At 50.3% G+C, this 6,535-nt stretch overlaps 1 protein-coding gene across 2 annotated transcripts in view; it reads left to right on the top strand.

Annotated features, from left to right (window-relative positions):
• Positions 1-4,229: 4,229 nt before the first annotated feature.
• Positions 4,230-6,535, top strand: part of SVIL (supervillin) — a 146,782-nt gene continuing 144,476 nt past the window's right edge. For both annotated transcript variants that reach the window (XM_074833194.1, XM_074833172.1), the window contains exon 1: positions 4,230-4,381. The gene's annotated coding sequence lies outside the window, so the exon portion shown is untranslated. The remainder of the gene's footprint in view (positions 4,382-6,535) is intronic.

The raw sequence follows: 6,535 nt of genomic DNA, 5'->3' as shown, positions 1-6,535 counted from the left end.
GACCGACTCCAGGAACTCGTAAATAAATCGGTGGTGGCTGCAATGGCTGCCAGGGCTCTGTCATTCTGCTCTTCTGAGGGTGGACAGAGGCTTTGGCTCTTTTCTAAAATTCTACACTTGCCCCAGAGTCTTTCACACCTTCTTTTAAAAGACCCTAGGCTTCCTCACTCTAGTTTGGCATAGTTTTACACAGGAAGAGAAAGCTACTAGCCTGCCACATTGTTGAACACGTTTATTTAGAAAAGCAGCTGAAATGTAGATTGTTACTTTTTTTTTTTTCTGCTTTCTCCATATGTGGAAACCTCGCAGGAACAGACATATTTCTGTCTCTCTGCTCCAGCCTCTTTGTTGACATTAATAGTTTACACTGGGCTCTACAGCAAGGCACATCTTTGTCAGTATATCAACTGTGCTGAGCTACAGAGGTCAGTTCCAAAGCTTGGCAAGAAAGTCCCTTAAGTGTAGAGATGTCTGGATTCAAGATCACAATTTAAAAGGAGTGGGCACAACATTCATTCACAGACCTGGTTTACTGAAGTCTGAGAAGTTTACTAGTAAATTTAAATGTTACTTTCAAGCCTGTTTCTAATCATATCAATGCACATACAGTACAGCATCTGGTTACAGAACAGAATCTCCACCCAGTACAGGCTTGAACTTAAAATGACGCCACAGATGTTTATCTTCAGATACCCTCAACGCTTTTTTCCTGAAAAACTTCAAATAAATTAGTCAAGCACATCACGAGAGCTGATTCAGGACACGTAACTATTCAGAAACTGGTTCTTTTTTCTTCAGCCTCATCTGCAGTTAGAACTAGTCCCCACATCAGCCATCAAATGGTGCAGGCGGCAGTGCAGATCACAATTTGCATAACTTTATCTGCGGTGGGTTTGTACCACAAGCTAAAATAATTCCTGAAATCAGAGCTAACCCTGAGTGCAGACAAGGCCTCAGACTGCCAACTGGTTCCAAATGTTTTTAAAATGTGAATACTTTTATGCTGCCAATGAGACTGAGGTGACCAAATCTTTTCACGCGGGTCACTCTAAGGCAAGCAAGCAGTAACAGTATTTCATCTGTGCTAACCTACTCATACCAGTCACATAAAGGTGAAAGTTGCTGGACTCCTTTAGAATAGGTTGAGTCATTGTGTCTTCTGCAGAGTACTTTTCAAAACAAAGCAAGATACTTCATGGACTGAAAAATACTGAATTCTTTGCAAAAGAATGTAATTTCTTTCCGATATCCCCCCCCTCCCCCCCAGTGAGCCTTATTGTTTAAATGAGCATTTGCTTGTTCCCCAAAGTACAGATGTTTTTGACTCCCTTCATAAATCAAACATGCTTGTGTCTAACACATTAAAAAAGTGGGGAAAATAATCTTTTTAATTGTCATGGATTGAGACGCTTGGTCTGACCCAAATTATACTTCTTTAATAATCTTAATTCTTTGCTGGTTCTTCTGGGAACAAAAGATTCAACAACATCACTGTGCCTCCCTCTCCTCCCTTGGAATTCAAATCAATCTTTTACTCCTTTTTAAATGTAAATTTGAAATAATCATGTATCTGGATCATGGATTAAGATTGCAGGAGAAAAATCTCTGGCAGAAGAAGTCAGGGACTGTGCCTAAAGCTAAATCCAGACAGACAAATCAGTTCTGAACTAAGGTGAAAACAGAGTTATTTTTAAATGGGTTGCAGGTTTTCATTTGTTAAAGTTCCATCAAGAAACTATTCTGATATTTGAAAACAAATAAGGACAGCACCTTGTCAATCACAACAAAAGCAAATTTAACATTTCAATTACCTTTTTCTCCCCTCCACTCAGACAATTCTCTCAGGCCTATTACAGGGCATTTTTTACAGGGTCAGAACTCCATCTCTAAACCTTGACAATCCTAGTGAGAAGGTGCTGCCTCTTTTTTTCCTTAAGGAAAGGGAAGGCCTTTGATGGTTTCAAAGAGGGGTGTTGGACAACAGGACAAACTGTGTTGAAAGGCAGCAGGATAAACCATATTTTCAAAGTCACTTTTTCAATCCAAGAATTTTAACCTTGCTATGGTTTATGTTTGACCTCCTTTCCATGCTAGCTTTCCTCTTCTCCCTCAATCAGACTGGAAGGTCACATCTCTGCTTTCCATTTTATGTGGGTTTCACGTATCTGCACAAAGTAATTCATAACCACTAGGCAAAAGGCATGTACCCACAGCACATCATTATCCTGCAATTAAGAAACTTCTGCCTGCCACGAAGTTATAAAGCCCAGCAATGTTTCAAACTAAGCCCTCAAATACTCAGTTCCGAGCTCATCTAGAGCACAAAGCTGCTCTAGTGCTGCAGACAAAGATACTTTGTAGTGTGCCTTGTGAGATACTGGATGGGTGTTGATTCGAAAATTTTTAGGTTTGCCTCATCTTAGCAAGTTTCCACACCTTAAGATTTTCTTGTTTCTCTGCACAGACTTCACACAGATATGGAGGAAAAGATAGCTCTGCTCTTGCATATGCAATTGAATGAAACAGAAGCATGTCATCTGTTCAGTTCCATGTGTTCTCTACCTGAGTTCCCATGTTTAACATATTCTTCAAATGATTTGGTAATTCTCTATGTGGTATTTGCTGTGGTCATGTTTCAGGTTGCTTTGTAAGATCTGATAAAAGTGAAGCAAGGCTTGAATTCGCTTAGAAAAATATTTGTCTAGAGTACAAGATTAAAATGAGAGGAAGATGAAAAAAAAAAGGATAATTCTATCTTCTGGTCTGTTTAATAGCAGAAAATTTGAATGCTCTGTTTCCCTTTTACTGTGTGGACAAATACCTTTGCTGCACTACTAAGGAAAAGTCTACAACATCATAAACGTGTTTCCTTCATCTTCCTAACAATGCCTCAATTTTAAACAAGCTCACCTGAGGAAAAAAAAAAAAAAAAAGAAGTTTTTCCCTTTAAATAAAAAGTGATGAAAACTTTCTGCTTCCCCCAGCTTCTACTCTTCGGTCTCAGTTGGTAGGGAGAAAGGACACTGATTGTTCCTCTAGACAGCCTTCTCACCATGGTCTTCCCAAGATTTGCTCCATCTCTACAGGAGCAAACTCTGCAATTTGGTTGAGATAGCCTGGAAAGGATGTGTAAGTTAATAAAGAAAACAAAGTCCTATGTCCCTGAATGTACACCACAAACACTGTCCAGAAATGTTGCTAATGCAGGAGCCATCCATACGCTTACGCTAACGCATGAGCTATGCTGCTGAGCCCTGCCTCGCTCCTTCGCTGCACTGCAGCTCTCTCGTTGGGCCTGGTCCCCTGTCAATAAATAACTAAATACTCTTTTTGGTCAGACAGGATGACAGGGACCCAAAAAACTCCCACCACGCTTCAACACGCTGGCCGGAGAGGCCGCGATGGTTCGATGAGGGGGAAGGCCCTGGCTGAGGTCCCGGGTCCCCACGCCGGCGGCAGGCCGCCTCTTCACGCTCCCCGGCGGGCAGCACTGGGACTCTGAAGCTGGTCCGCCACTGACTTGGCCTCCGAGGTTGGGATGTGCTGGGACGCAGCTCCTCGGTACCCGCCACCCCGCGGGGTCCGCCTGCGGTGTCCCCCACGCCCCGCGAGCTTGCTCGGGAAGAGGCGCCCCGAGGCCGCCGTGGATGGCGTCTGGGGCGGGGCCCAACACCTCCCTCAGGCCTCCGCCGAGCCCCGGCCCGTCCCGGCAGCCCGTTGCGGCCCGGCGGGATGAGGGCGAGGACGAGCTGGTGCCGCTGCGTCACCTCAGTCCCCACCTAAGGGCTTCGCCTCGGTGGCCGTTAACCTCCGCCGGGGGGCTCTCGGCAGGCGACTCCGTCCGGGCGAAACGTGCCTCTCGCGTCGCTGCCCGCGCGGGTCACCCGCGGTGGCCCGGCTCCGCGCCCCGCCGCCACGCCTCGCCTCACCTCGCCCCCAGCCACGCCGGGCGCGGCCCCTTTAAGGAGTGGAGCAGCGCCTCCAGGAGGCGCGCGGAAGCGGGGCGAGCCGCGCGGGGGGCGCGGGGGCGGAGCCGGCGCGAGGGGTCCGTCCCGCCCCGCCCCGTCCCGTCCCGCGTGGGGCCGTGCAGCGCCGCGCGCCCGTTGCTCCCCGCGCGCCCGGTTGGGGTCGGGGTCGGGGTCGGGGTCGGGGTCGGGCACGTCCGCTCCCGCCAGGGCGCTGAGGCGAGGGGCGCCGCCCCGCCCCGCCCCGCCGAGGAGGCGGCCCCCTGCGGCGGGGGGCCGCGCCGCTGCCCCCGCCCCACTCCGCCCCGCCGGCCGGCCTGAGGGACGGACCGACCGACCGACCGACCGACGCGCGGGCGGACGGACGGGCAGAGGCCGCCGGAGGCTGTGGCTGCCCTCGAGCCGCCGGCAGTGAGGTGAGTGGCGGCGGCGGCTGCAGCCGCGCTCGCCGCCCCTTCCCCGCGGGAGGGAAACCGCGCGGGGCCGGGGCGGGCGCTGCCCCCGGGACGCGGCCGCCGCCTCCGCCTTTGAGGAGGTGCCGCGGGCTCCTCGCCCGTCCGGGGAGCGGGTTTTCCGTCGCGAAGGTGCTGCCCGAAACTTCGCCGCTGCCTCCCTCCTCCCCCCCGCCCGGGGCCGAGCTGTCAGTCCGGCTTTGGGCTTTCTCCTCAGCGCAGCAGCCGGCGGAGGACCGGGGGCTTGCGCCCGCCTGCGGTCCCCGCCGCGGTTTCCCGCAGGGGCCGCGGCAGCACCTGCTGTCGGGCGGAGCGCCGCGGCCCTTCTCCTCCGTCCCGGGGAAGGCGGCCGGGCAGGGCGGCGGGGTGCTGTGGGGGCCACCCCCGGGGCGGGCAGGAGCAGTGAGCCGGCGGCGCGGCAGAGGGTGCTCTCCCGTTGCTGCGCTCGGCCCAGGGGCTGCTTTGCAGCTGGGCTGAGAAATTTCTGAAAGAGTTTTGGGCTCTTCTTTCAGCTGGGAAGAAAAGGCATAGGCAGCAGCGGCGTGCGCGTGTGGTGTAAATAAAGAAAGAGGGACCTCGTGGTGCTGGTTGGTTACAGCACAGTGGGATACTAAGGATGACAGAATCAACAGGGTACTTGTTTACTGATGCACAGAACCTCTTTGGCCCGGAGCCCAATGGCTGTGTTGCAGAGGTCGAGTACTTACCTTCCCTGCCTTAAATGGGTCAGCAGTGGGACTGGAGCTTGCCCGACTTGTCCAAACTCCAGAAAACGAGGATATGGTTAGAAAGGGGGGAAACAATAAAGTAAAGGGTATGCTGATAGTTACAAGTGGAAGTTCTTGCAGCGTTTTACATAGAGCACGGACACCCAGTGCTGCAGAGCTGACTACTTAATGACACCTTTGGATCCATTTTACTAATGCTTCTTAAAGACTGCACGTGATCGTGGATTATGACTCTTAAGAGAGACTTAAGTGGTTTTGCAAAGACTGAGTGTACTCAAGTTTATTATTTGGCAGGGGGCAGCAGCATGAAGCCTGGGAAGCAAATAGGAAGCAAAAATTATTCATTTAGTTTTGATATTGTTCTGGGTCTTCGACAGTTGTTAGTGTCGTCATAGACCGATCCTGGCTCAGATAGCATCTCATGTGCTGAAAGATAGTGTTGTTATCCTGGTAGATACGTAGTTCTGGGTGCGCAAACAGTCCCTCTGACAGCTTATGGAAAATGTTCTGAACTAGTCTGGTTATTTTTATCGCAGCAAGTGTGTTTCTTTAAGAGTAAACTGAACTATATCATACTGAAAAATGTTCTCAGCCTGTAGTTATCTTAATCTCTTGTGTTCAAAATGAAAACAAAAGCCACTTGAAAATTGAAACCTTTCTTGACTGATTCCACGTGGCTAATGAGGTTTATGACAACAGAACTGTGCAGTGTTACTACACTGAGGTGTCATTACCTCTGACCCGAAAGTGCAGTTCAAAATGAGGATGTGCAGTCCTCCGGCTCTGTGTGCTGCCCTGTGTAACCAACCAGGGGCAGAGGTCCAGCCTGTGTTTTCAGAGAAACAGTCCTGGTTTCCTGATGGTCTGTGTCGAGCCTCCATGGGACAGAGGTGCCTGTTGTGGAGACAAGAGGAAGGGATAGTGGTAATGTGCTCAGCTCTTGAAACACAGGCATGACAGCTGTTCCTGCCACGAGAATTTCTTCCCTGGTGGGATGTTCAGAGGCTTGGTATGTCATCCTGTTTTCCTGTGCCTCTGGAGGGCTCAATAAAAGGGTGTTGGCCTGATCCTTAAATGCGTCTGGCCATAGGTAACAGCATGGTGAGATGCACAACAGTAGTTTGCTCTTCAGTTCTGCTTTGCTTACCTGTCTGAAGACTTTGTTGGATGCTACTGTATTGAGATGCATTCAAAATTTTTCTCTGCTATCCTGATAGGAAATACACTTCAGCTTTCACTTTAAAGGAGCTGAGTGTTAATTTTAAGACTCAGAGCTGTATCCTAGTATGGATGTGCGTGCCTGTAAGTTTATCTGGCCATGGTGTCAGTATTAACCTCTCTGATACAGGCAGGACCAAAATGTCTGTGCTATGTAGAAACTTCTGAAATC

This window comes from Strix aluco, chromosome 1 (genome assembly GCF_031877795.1).
Source record: "Strix aluco isolate bStrAlu1 chromosome 1, bStrAlu1.hap1, whole genome shotgun sequence".
NCBI lineage: Eukaryota > Metazoa > Chordata > Aves > Strigiformes > Strigidae > Strix > Strix aluco.
The sequence above is the reverse complement of the archived record's forward strand: the minus strand, read 5'-3'. Positions and strand labels throughout refer to the sequence as shown.